The sequence below is a fragment of the Topomyia yanbarensis genome, chromosome 2 (genome assembly GCF_030247195.1).
Source record: "Topomyia yanbarensis strain Yona2022 chromosome 2, ASM3024719v1, whole genome shotgun sequence".
NCBI lineage: Eukaryota > Metazoa > Arthropoda > Insecta > Diptera > Culicidae > Topomyia > Topomyia yanbarensis.
Window position 1 is genome coordinate 339,038,813 of NC_080671.1, and position 13,456 is coordinate 339,052,268.

The window sequence follows — 13,456 nt, forward strand, 5'->3', positions numbered from 1 at the left end:
GCACCCCTCATTGCCTAAGCCTTTATAGGTAAAAAAAATTAGGGGATTAGGTTGACGATTTTTAGAGTGATTACATAACCTTTCTATATGAGAAAGGCAAAAATATGCCAAAGTCAAAAAAATCAATTTTAGCCAAAAATTTTTTTTTTCGGGATTTCATCAAATCTCAACGTTTCATGCATTTTAAAGAAGTTTGGTATCAAAAATACAAATTCGGTTTTGAAATTTTCCTTTACTCCCCCCTTTGATAATTTTTCATTTCTGTTTATATGGGAATTTGCTGTGTGGACGCACTCTTCAACCCGTAACTCTGCAACTGGAAGTCCAATCAATAAAAAAATGGGATGGTTGTACCTTTCATTTGAGACTAAGTCGGTCCAGCCATTTCTGAGAAACAGAAGTAGCATTTTTTCCACATACACACACAAAGACATTTTCCGATCTCGACGAACTGAGTCGAATGGCATATGACATTAAAACTTAAAAGTTGCATATTTGGCAACACTGTCGTAAAAACTAACATTTTTTCCAAATTCATTAAACAAATCCTTCAAAAATCATCTCTCTGATTGCTTCTAGTGCAAAGAGTACCACAGATATAATCCGATGAACAACTATTTTTTTGAAACAATTTGTTAAAATTAGGAGTGTTCCCATGGAGCGAGGGGTGGTTAAAAATGACACAATAATTTGGGATATTATATATTGGCTCTAGATTGGAGAAGAATTTATTCAAAACTGGTTCCAATTCGTGAAGGTTGATTCCAAATTTTGTTTTTTTTGCCACTTAGCGCGGAATAACCCATATATAAGCTTTTTTTTAGGTACGCCAAAATTTGTGAGTAGGTTAACCCTAGACCCCCCAAAAAAAGTTTTGTTGACTGCGGTGAAAGAATTAGCACTATAATCAGACATTCTAGTTGTAATTTGAATCTTTTTCGAAACACCCGGATAATCGAATCATTTTCCCCGGATAATCGAATCACGGATAATCGAATCCCCGGATAATCGAGTCCGACCTGCATTACAATTGTACCGGTTTATATGAGAAATTCCTATGTGACCGCAATTACCAACCTGTAACTCCGGAACCAAAAGTCAGAACTGAATGAAATTCAATAGCAGGTAATGGTATTATATCTTTCATTTGAAATCAAGTTTATAAACATCGGTGAGGAGTTTGCTGGGAAATAGGTGTGACATTAGCTCGGGAATTTGGCGAGTTCCCAGGGGGCATCAAGGTCCGTCATAGGTGTCCAACGTGATCAAAACTACTTCAATTGGTCATTAGTGATCTAGACCCGCAAATCCAAGTATTGTTGAGTATGTATTACATTATTCGGACATCATAGGGTTACCAGTTTATATGGGAATTTGCTGTGTGACCACACTCTTCAACCCGTAACTTCGGAACCGAAAGTCCGATCAAGTAAAAATTGAATAGCGTGTTATGGGAGCGTTATACCGTTCATTTGAAACTGAGTTTGTGCAAATCGGTTCAGCCATCTCTGAGAAAATTGAGTGACATTATTTGACACACACATACATACACACATACATGTACACACAGACATTTTGCGATCTCGACTAACTGATTCGAATGGGATATGAAACTCGGTTTGAAAATCGATTTTTGGAGTGATTGCATAGCCTTTCTTTATATGAGAAAGGCAAAAAGCTGTCGAATGTGAATAAATATGATAAAAACCAAAATCGGCATTCGTGTCTGTCGCTGATGTTAAATTCGGCACGGGTCTTTTGAGGAGAAATTTTAATTTTATTCTGAAAATGGTGTTACATCATAGTAATTGAACCTCTTGTAAATATTTAACCGCAATAAGTAGGGATCAGGACAAAATGGTTCAATCCAAACGGCTGTTTGAAAATAAAATGTCTTGGGGGTAAAATGAATTTTAATTTTCGACTGACTGAAATTTCGTGTAGAATCGAATGCTTGAGTGCAGCACAAATGTAAATTCCTTTACCGACCAAAGCATTCCCTTGATATTATGTTGGCAGTTTGAAGGCAGAAGTTAGCATCTACATTTTCGTGCATAAGTGAACTGCGTAGTTTATCCTTCTCATAGGTAGAATAGAAACAAAATTCAGTTTGCTTCTGAAACCGAACATATCCGAACCTGAATGCGCTGTGTCGGGAGAACGAATGACGAGGGAAACGAACCAAATATTTCATTCATTGCGGCAGGTATGAATTGAATTTTCTTTTCTTTCAAGTTCACGCAGGGATGTCAATTTTTTCAAGTTCTGGAAGTAACTTGATACTCCAAGTGCACCCCTAGTTTTTTGCCTATACAAACTTAATTGTTGGGTAAAATTTGGAGGAGTCTTAGAGTGACACGAAGGTCCATCCTACTGTAGAACTGTTTATATCTGCTCAATGATACGGGCTTCTTAATTTAATAGTGTCCAGGGACCTAGAGTGGACTTTGGAAAGCCCCGTCTAGTATTCAGTGTCTCAGCAGAGCTTTGCAATTTTCCTGGCAAATAGCAGCCTTGTTCACGCTAGTATCGCATATTTATGATCCCATCAAAACGTTGACAATCGCAGCCCGTAAAGTATTCTTCTGCATTGATACAACCGAGAACGCAATAAAAATAAACGCGGTGACATTTGCACATTAGCCACAGCCGTAATGACATCAAGAATGACGGAATCCAAACACTGAAGCTCATTCAGCTTTTTATAGGTCCTTTTGTGATCGATGTTTAGCACATCTAGCCGGGCACGCTTGCCTAGTTAATAAATGCTGCATGCGAAATAAACTTAACACGATGGCGCAACTGAAGAAGAATTCACGGTTTTCTGTTCGGTAGTTTAAAAAACATTCGAGTTCTTTGCGTCGTACCTTGGAAATTACGAACGGTAACTGACTCACTAACAGACAGTTGTCTGTGCTAATCACTATTAACCGATTGAGTTAGCTGATCAAGCCGAACAGTGAAGGCTCATTGAATTTAGATTTTTGTTTTCATAGAAGGCGAATGGAAGGTCAATGCTGTCCAGTTTGTTTTATTCACTTTTTTGTGTTTCTGAATAGAATAATCTGGACTACGAATGGTGGTTGCGAATAGAGTCATCTTATCATTATGATCCACAAAAATGATTTCATGACTTGTGCCAATTGCATTAGGCCAAGCGGATTTTGAATCTTATGTCAAAATAGTTTGGTTTTATTGATTATACATTGGTTCGAATATCCGATCAATATGCATTAGTGACATCGTAACAGTCTACAATCAATCGTAGTACTCTACAATCACTTTGCTGAATCATTGGGAAAAATATTGATCAGGGGATAATTTATCAGCCTTCTTTAATGACTTTGTTCTGCCGTTTCTATCAAACTTATTCATGTGGGTTTCTAATTGAAGTTTGATTCACGTCCCCAAGGAGCACTATGGACTCTAAAAAGTGTAGTTCATTACAACTTATTAGCAAAATATTATTCAAATTGTCTTTGTCACACGTCGTCGAATGACGGTCGCGCGCGTTCAGCTTGTATCATTTAAATTAACGCTGATGCTTTATGGAAGTCAGCGTACAGCGAGAACCGCGTTCGGTGATTGGACTTTGATTGATACTCATCCATCGTTGTTTTACGGCCGTGGATTGGCTGGGGCCCCGCTGTTTGGTGATGTAGGACAGTGAGGCAAATGTGCGGGCGGGGAACGCCTTTTCTCGACGAACGCCGTCCTGTGTGTTGGTCCCGCAAGTGATTTGTTCTGCCGCTTTTGGCCGCACTTGCTGCAGCAGTTTGTGTAAACATATGTGGCATTTTGTGCTTCGTCGCATCAAATAATCGCGCAAGAAATTCCTTCACGTAGCCGATCGGCGCGCGGTCGCTTGGTCGGTCGGTCGGTTTGTTTATGTGTTGGCCGTGCGTGATCAGCGGCGGAGCCGTGCACCGGGATGTGCTTCTTCATTATTATTTATTGCAAATCGATTTTCTGTCTGATTTGATGTGTCCCTCGCGTTCGACGGCGGCGCTGCGATGGCTGCCCGACACGTAAAGCGAACGATGCTGACAGGATGAATTTGCTTGTGTTGCTAAAATGGATGCTGATGTCGGTTGCGACAGAATGATGGCTATAATTAGAATCGGTGTACTCGTTAAGGTATGCTTCGAGAAGAATTCCAATAGATCAGGAAAGGGAATGACTTGCGAGCTAATGCCAGGTCGCCAAGATTCTTAGGCAAACATTGGAGTGGTGTGTAATCTGCCGTTAGCCAATGGCAAAATGTTAATTAGGATTGTCGATGTCCATTCAATACATGTAGTATATTTTATCACATTATTTATGATCTACTGAAAAAAAAACTTTTGAAGCGAGTTATTTATTCATACTGATTATAGCTCTATAGATTTAATCACTGTATGTGTGGCAATTAACAGAACGTCCAAATGCTGTCTTTAATCTATTTTCTGAATCTAGATATTGTCGACAGTGGGTTTTTTTAGCACAGTGCTCATGTAACATGTCATCATCTTTCTTAATTCCATTAAAATACATGGAAAATTTGCACCTGTGCTGAAATCCCATAATTATTTTTTCAGTGTAAACTCTTACTTGTCGATAATAGCAGAAATTGATTCTAAAACTTGTAAAAATCAATCAGTTTTCAACAATATGAATTATACGAAATTTTATGAACTACTTGGCGTCTCCATATAAATAATTTGAAAAATATGCTTATAAGGGACCATTAATAATTTACGTAACGCGAACAGTGCCCAAAATTGTTTTCCTTTTCCCCCATGTAACAAAGTGCCACAAAATTCCCTATCCTCTTTCCCCTATTACGTAACAAATTCTTCGAAACAATTTTTTTTGTTTAGTAAATACATGTAACGTAACGATCTAACTTACTCCTCCTCCCCCATACGTCACAACATGTCACAACTTCTCGTACCCCCTCCCCTCTAAACGTCACGTCACTACACATCTTAAACACACAATCTGAAGAGAGACAAAGAAGACTAGGGAGGGCGCGACCTGAGTGGGCTAGATCCACCGCCGGGGACTAGTCTGAGCGTCACGTATAGTCAACGATAGGTCGTCGGGGCACCATTAAACCGGAAGTCATCTTCCACACGGAATCTCAGGACTGACATCGGCACCTGAACGACCAGCATCGAGTTTTCGAGAGAACTTTTGACGTTGGGGAATTTCACCGTCGGGGTAAGCTAGACTCTCCGCCAGGTAGATCGTGAAGTAGCACCGGCAAATTATCGTTAGGGCGCCCGTGAACTGGAAGTCGTCCTCCACCCAGAATCTGGTCAGTCCACGGTATTCTACCGGACAGTATCGAAGCAAGAAAAAGCACCACCGTTGAATAGCACCGAACGCTATAACAGTTTAGGGTCGTCGTGGCACCAGTAAACCGGATGTCACCCTCTAACCGGATTCGCTGAATCGACCACGGCATCCAATTGGTCAACGGCGGCATGAGACTAGCGAACTAGCACGACCAGTTAAACCTGGAACCAAGCGAAGTGCATGAGCATCATCGTGACCACTTTTCAACGGAAATGGAGTGATGAATAGCAAGCAGCGGTTTCGGGAGAGCAATCACCGTCGGGAAACTCTTCGCCGGAGTAGGCTGGATCTACCGCCGGGGACCAATGGACTAGACTGCACAGAGCTCCGGGTATAGGTCATTGGGTCGCTAGCGTACCGGACGCCACGGTCTACCAGGAAACGTCGGACCGACCACGGCACGCAATTGCTTGACGTTAGAGAAATATAACGAAAATCGGTATCGGGAGACTTGCTTTCGTCGGGGAACTCTCCGTTGGCGAAAGGTAGATCCACCGCCGGGGACTAGACTGAGTAGACCGCGAAGAGACACCGCCAGTCGTGGGTCGTCGGGGCACCAGCGAACCGGACGCCCTGCTCCATCGGAATCGCCGAACTGACCTCGACACCTGGTTGGTTGGCTCGGTTTTGGGAGAATTTCTCTAGCCGGGGAACTCTACGTTGGAGTAAGCTAAGTCCACCGTCGGGGACTAGACCGAGTAGTTCGCAAAGAAGTTGCAAGCTCAACGAGTATATGGCGCTGAATTGTACGAAAAAGAAGTTGCGGTGCTAACTGGCACAAGCGAGCCGAGTCGTGGTGCTGAATGGCATAAGCGAGTCCAAGGGCTCGGTGAATTAGACAATCTGAAGTTTGCCGACCAGATTGTCTTCGTAGAGGAAGAGCACTCGACCCACTAGCTTTCCGACTGTCATGCAGAAATTGCCTGTCTGTGTGGATAGCCGAGAACAGCTTTTGTGTACCAGGGGCGGCGAAACACTTCACGCCCGAGTGGGTAGAAAGCATAGGGTGAGGGGTCCATTAGTAAGGATTTTTTCCCTTTTCGCAATGCACACGCTTACATTACATTCACAATAAATCACGTTCGTTTATGCAAATGGAATTGTGGTACATCGATGTTTTCAAATGTGTGTAGTGCAAGATACATGCGCTGCACACCTAATTTTTTTGAAATGGTTCAAAATTTCGAGTGGGTAATTACCCACTCGGTTATTTTCGAGTGGGTAGCACTACCCATACTACCCACGCTTTCCGCCGGCCCTGGTGTGTACTGAAGGAACTGACTACTAAATAGTTGAATTAGAGTGGGTGTTTAGCACATAAAAAACCTCTACCACAGACTAACAGATATAATACTAAGAGGAAATACCCTTAAAAATATCGATCCGCCAATTTTCCCAGAACACTAGCTCCACGTTTTATTCACGGTCCCAAACATTCATTTGCTGGTGGGTAACCCGCAGGCTTGAGAACAATTTTTCACTAGTGGTCTATCCCCCATATGCTTGTTCATATGTCAGTGGCGCCATAATTTCAAAAGCGGCCACTGTCTCAACTACAAATATATTTAAAATGACCGTTAAAGTGGGCGAAGCATTATTTTTGAGTGTTATGTCTGTTAGTCTGTGCCTCTACCCCGAAGGAATTCCCTAAGGTAGTGCTGGGGAGGAATCAGGTTGTAGGCAAGAGCAGTGGTTTTAAGCGGGTCGGATGACAGCCCAAACTCGTTCACTGGGACGACATTTTTTCTTACCTTCGCATGGCTTTTTTGAACAACGAGCACACGCAGGGGCAGCAAGGACAGGAAGGACAGGGGGCTTAACGACTATCCTATGGACCTACTGCGAGTTAGGGAGTATTGCTAGGATATGGTGCAGTTTGGATTGGGCTCTGCTAAACCTCCAAAAAAGCCATAGCTCCGAAATCAGTTCCGACAGAGCGAGTCTGCGCCGTTTCTACTATGATCCTAAGATTTGAGTAATTTAAGATCTTAGCAAATAAAAGCACCCTAGCCCAATCGAAAAGCCAACCGGTACATCAGTATTAACGCCAGTAACATCCTGATTATGGCATACTAGCTATGGCGAACGTGAACAGACAGGACAAGGATCACGAATTGTACGGCGACTTTTGGGCTGACAGGCGTGGTGTTCTACTACCTTAGTAAGGAAGGATGACTTCAGAGGCTAGCCTGCCTCTCTATCACAGGCGCTATGAAATCAACACTCACTACAGCTATGGAAGCCATGCTTCATCTACCTTCATTGCACAAACATGTTATGAGGGAGGCACGCCCTGGCTCTCTGAGAGTGCTAAAGGGTAAACCACTATTTGATGGGGATTTGAATGGTCACCTGAGTATAATAAAGGAACTCAAACTAAACTTTTCCTCTTCCGGTTCCGGTCCAGTCTGACCTAACTCCGACTAAATGTGGATTAACGAGGCTACCACCTCGCCAAAGCCAGCCTGCGCAACAACAACAACACGATGTGGAGAAACAGCAGCTTCATCAACAGGAGCAACCTCAACAACAGCAGCAGCCTTAATCACAGCTTTAACAGCAGCTGCTTCGACAGAAGCAGCAAAAGCAGGAGGGAAGCGCCTGGTTAAAAATATCAAGCTTGCCGAGTGTAAAATAGTAGCTAAACACTGGTTGACGAACTGCAAAACTTTGTCGATGAAAGGAGTAATGTGCACAAGGACATCAAGACACAGGTTCTGAAGATACAAGGAAGCCTCGGGTTTGCCATCAAGAAATGGAGAACTCTGAAGCAGAAAGCAGAGCTAACCGAAAAGGAGTTGTCAGTGGCCAAGAAGTCCTTGGCAGTCCTAAGGCAAACGGTGGCACCACCAAACGTGTGAAAAATTTACGAGGCGAAAGACAAATCTCAGTGAACGGAAACCGTGTCCCTCTCCACGCCGAAGAGACCGAGGGCTTACCCAGGTGGTGCAAGGCCAGGAGATTCCAAGAAACACAAGGAGGCTCCTGGCACCGTGGTACGCGTAGCGAACGCAGCAGCCAGGTGGGTAAAACACCAAATGGGAAGTTGTCGGCAGTACAAAACGGAAGGTGAACAACAAATTATGCAGAAGATGTGGAGAAGAAGTCCACAAGGCAAAAGGCTTCCGACAGGATCTGAGATGTCTGATCTGTGCAAATCATCACGTTAAAGAAGGCCCGCAATTTCCGGCCTTCAAATAGGTGACTGCAACGAAGCCACAGTGGAAGTAACCCAAATCAACCTCAGCAACTGTGACACAGCCATACCGTGTCATGGTCAGCGATGGAAACTGGATATCAGATAACGCAAAATCAGCGGCGATTTGGATCGATTCATGGACATGCTCGATAAGCTGACAGAAGAGCTAATCGATCGGAGACCAGTTGGGCAGGAGAATGGGGTAACTGTTTCACCAACTCAAGGGGAAGTAGACTACTCGAGGCTTTTGCAAAGTTTAACGTAGATGTTGCCAATGATGGTACAACCAGCACCTACCGCTGGGAAGATGAAGAATCAGCTATTGACGTTACCTGCTGCAGTGGCTCTGAAAACAGCAATCCCAACGATGATTAGGACCGCGTTGCAAAAGTGTATCCACGATGGTAACTTCCCCGACAGCGACAAAAGCTGGTATTGTTGCCGAAGCCAGGCCAGCCCCCTGGAGATCAGGCCGATATGCCTTTTGGATACAGTCTACAAGGTGCTTGAAAGAGAAATCCTTAACAGGCTTATAACATACTCGGAGGTAGAGAATGGCCTATCCAATATGCAGTTCGGCTTCTGGAGAGGTAGATCAATTGTGGACGCCATACAAACGGTCGTGGAAACTATGGAGGCTGCGCTGAAGCAAAAGAGAACAGGAAATCGTTACGGCGGAGTAGTTATGCTGGATGTAAAAAGGCCTACAACAGCGCTAGTTGGGCTACAATCGCCGATTCGCTGCACAGACTGAGAGTTCCCTATGATCAGAAGTTCGTCGCGAAGTATTCCCCGTTAGGTTGTGTTGGGAGGTTATCAGTTTCACTTAAGCCCCATTTACCACCAACAGTATCTTTACCGTCCTTATCTTCACGACTCTCCAGCGTTCTATACAGTAATTTTCGTTCTGATTCTGCACCAGGCGGAGGATGTTCTCATCGGATCTGTCGATGCTATTGGTAGAAAAATTTGATGTGCAGGGTCTGTTTTGAAATCTGCAACGCTTCAACAGCTTCCAATGAAGTGCCTTTCCAGGGCTTAATCTCAGCTGTGGCATCCTGCAGTCACTTAGATGTATCCTTGTCTGCACAGACAGTTTCGAGAAACCCTTGTTTGTATGTGCATTTCCTAAACAAGGGTCTCGTATTGCTTTAGCTCTCCTCCATGACGCTATCAATCAGTGCGCATCGAGTGGCATTCAGTTGTTCATGGCTGAGGGTATTCGCGGGGTAACCAACCGGAATGTTGGCTATCGAGTTCGAGTTGAGAATGGAGGAAGTGCAGGACACATCATCCTCCAATGATCCACTATTCAGCAGCTCTCCAGGTTTGCATTCCGCGCAATCCTTTTCCTCTTCCACCTCCATCGCCGCTATCTCCACCAAACTCATGTTTACAGTGTTTTCCATTTTATTTCCACGAATAGCTCGGGAAAGCAAGTCAACTTTGTCAGAGCCCAGCTTGACAGGGTAATGAAAAAAATACTGTGTGGTGCACCCTGGTTCCCCATAGGCTCCGTGCGCACCTTGGTATTTGTCAACACTTCGGATCCCAGTCCTAGTTTTACGTAGGGTTGGGGTTTCGAGGTGTTGATGCCCCTTTCCACCATTCATCCTTCGTCACGTGTCGCATCACACCTTGGATTGGGGCATAAATTTTACGGCTCGGGGTTTGAGGCCCGCCCCTCTCATTCTACGATGCTACTGCAGAAGACTGATAGCACCCAGACGACGCCGGTCTAACGACCAAATATTATCGATAGACTCACGTGGAGGCATGAGATAGGAAACTTGTGAGTACGATGTTATCTCACCATTTGACGGGACAGCTGCTGTTAGTAGCCTCTTACGACATGGGCAACAGAAATACAGTGGGTCAATTATTTGCTGAATTACTGGGAGAGATTTCAGTCACGACCGGATACCACACGAGTGATCTCAAATATATGTTCTCAATTTTAGAACATCATTTATTGTGAATAAATCTGAATGGGACTGACTGGGCGGTAACGTGGTTTTCAGGCGCCCTCAGGGGAATTTCTGTTTTGCTCTCCTTTGCTTTGTTTTTCAGTTCGACTTTCGAAAAATAATGTAGTAAAGTGTGTACTTGGTAATGGCGCAGAGATTGTGATTTTTTATGGATAATTCATACTATTTCACAAAGGAAGCCAACCCAACCAACCACACGCTACAGGCCTGTCTGTACTAGTTCACTTGAAAAGTTAATTCAATATTGAAATTTAGTAGCTCTATGTTTATTGATCGAAACGTCCGAGCAACAACGAATCAAAGTAGACCCTGGCACAATGTACGTAATAATAATAATTCCTTTAGATTTGTTCCAACATTTGAAAGCATTATTCTATTTATTTGATGAATTGAATATAATAGTACGATATTTAATTAAATTTAATGACTACTTCACGACTTCAACACGATTAGCAACGGATGCATTGTCAGTAGTTAAAACGAGTTTCAGTAGTGTACAACTCTGGATTTATGGCCGCCATTTTGAAATCTCTATGTAATCAGCTATCAGTCAAACACGGTAGCCTACCGGATACTTACCTTTGAGTGGCCCGTTAGCTTGTACACATCAAATACTAAATATGGACGCTCGTTTTCTGTACCATTGGGATTATGTTTGCGGGAAAGCTCTGTACTTTGTCTGTTACCATAATACATTTTCCTTTCTCACACGGACCACCGCCATCGGTTGACAATTTTCCATCACAACATAGGTACCAAATGGCAACGACTTTTGTCTGGGGCAGCTAGCCGGTGAAAACTATCCAGTTTGACCCCGTCTGGTGAGTTCAGTTCGGAGCTAAATGTCGTTTGGCACACCCACTCGGTGACGGTAGGCGGCATTAAAACTCCACCTTTTTGCGTGAGGTTTCCCTTTTCGTTTCGCGTGGTGTGCTAAAAGTGCAAACGATATTTAACCACCTGGACGATAACTAGACGACTGTCATTCTGCGGTGTCTACGTCTGAGTATGCAACTTGGGAAGACTTATGAGATAATACACCCAGTTTCGAATGAATGAATAAATTCGAGCTCGACACATGTTGTGAAATCAAATTACTATTTTTAGCTCACTGAATTGAGATCTCTCATGGCTACACAGACACCGAAGTTTCTTTTTATTGAGCGACAACGTGATTATTGATTCAAACCAGATGATTCCATCAAATTTAATGAAACATTGCTCAATTTTTTGGTGGAGTAAAACTTCGCGAACATTCCAAAGTTATTGAGAGTGGGCTGGAGATAATGTAACTAGAGATAAATACGGTTTAAAAAAACTAAAGGCAAAGGTGACCAAGCTCCTGAAATTATGAATAATAAACTTCGTATGCATGAAACTATTTGTGTTTTCTAAAAACCAGTTCGCCCCGAATATATACATGGCGATACATTAGAATGGTTGTTTGGGTTACTATTGTTGTTCCCTGGAGATGTTTAGTTTTTGTTGTGATTCTTGTTCATGATTTGGGAATACACAGTCACAGTCAAACGTTTTTCATGATTTCAAGAGCTTATTCGCGATTCTTGTGAATTTTCATGACGTTAGCGGGATTAAAGTTCATGATTTCAAGATCTTAGTCGCGATGTTCGTAATTTCCATGCACGTTATCGTGATATTTTGGTCAAGAGTAGAGTGCTTCATGTTCATGATTTTAGGATCTTTGTCACGATTTTAAATATTTTTGTCACGAGTTGTGTGATTTAAGTTCATGATTTCAGGATCTTGGTCGCGATTTTTGTAACTTCTGTTCATGTTATCTTGATATTTTAGTCATGAATAGATCAATTCATGCTCATAATTTCAGGATCTTGGTCACGATTTTAGATATTTTTGTCACTTTGTGTTCATGATTATAGGATCTTAGTCACGATTTTCGTAATTTCTGTTCATGTTATCATCATATTTTATTTTAGAGCTTACTTTCAAAGAGTAATGTTCATGATATCAGCAGTTTTATCATGGTATTCGTAAATTATCTTCGCCTTATCGTGATCATTTCATTTAGCTATATTCGCATCGTTATTGCAACGAAAAGGAAACAAGTTTTTACTGTTTTGCTCAATCATAGTTATGTTGAAAATCGGCCAAGAAATGCGCTTTTTGGGTCATGTAGAGAGTTAGATGCCAGGCACAACAGCACTTATTTTTTTCCAACTGGTTATAAAATAGATGTTACTTAGGTACTCTACCAAAGATACCAAGACTCCAGGATACATCCCACGAAGTTAACGGTTTTGTTCGTCGAAAGTAACACACTGGCCCACATTTTGGCATTTCGCTCATCGACGCAAACATGCGTCAAATTTTGTCCTCTCGACGTTTATTTGGCATGTAGTAGATACTTTGTGCGATTTTGCAAACGTTAGCGACCATGAATTTCATAAATTACGTACACTGATAGAATATATTCGTAAATCGCTAGGAATTAGATTCGTGCAGAAAATTTTCATAAGATATACGAATTTTTCGTATATATAATGAATCGTTCGTAGTTCTACTGAAACACTTTTATTTTTTATTACGAGTTTTTCGTAAAAACCTCGAAAAGACTTTTGTTGGCTTATTACGAAACGGCTTCATTAGGCAAACGAATTCTTCGCTGCTATATACGAAAGTCTTTATAATATTTACTAGCACCATTCGTCAAACCGTTAACGTCAACAGAGGTTCAATGGAAGTAGAACATGGAGTCATTGTTGCTATACGTCAGATAATTGTTGATCATCATGACGGTTTCGGTCTGACTATTTAGTAGCCGTATCCGTAGATTTTTTGAACCTCTTTCGGTTGATCAAGAATCCGGAGCAGTACGGATTCAGTTGAGCCATCGCGAACTGCTCGTTGGTTTTGTATGAATAAGTTTGAGTTTTTCTTTGTAAGAGAAATG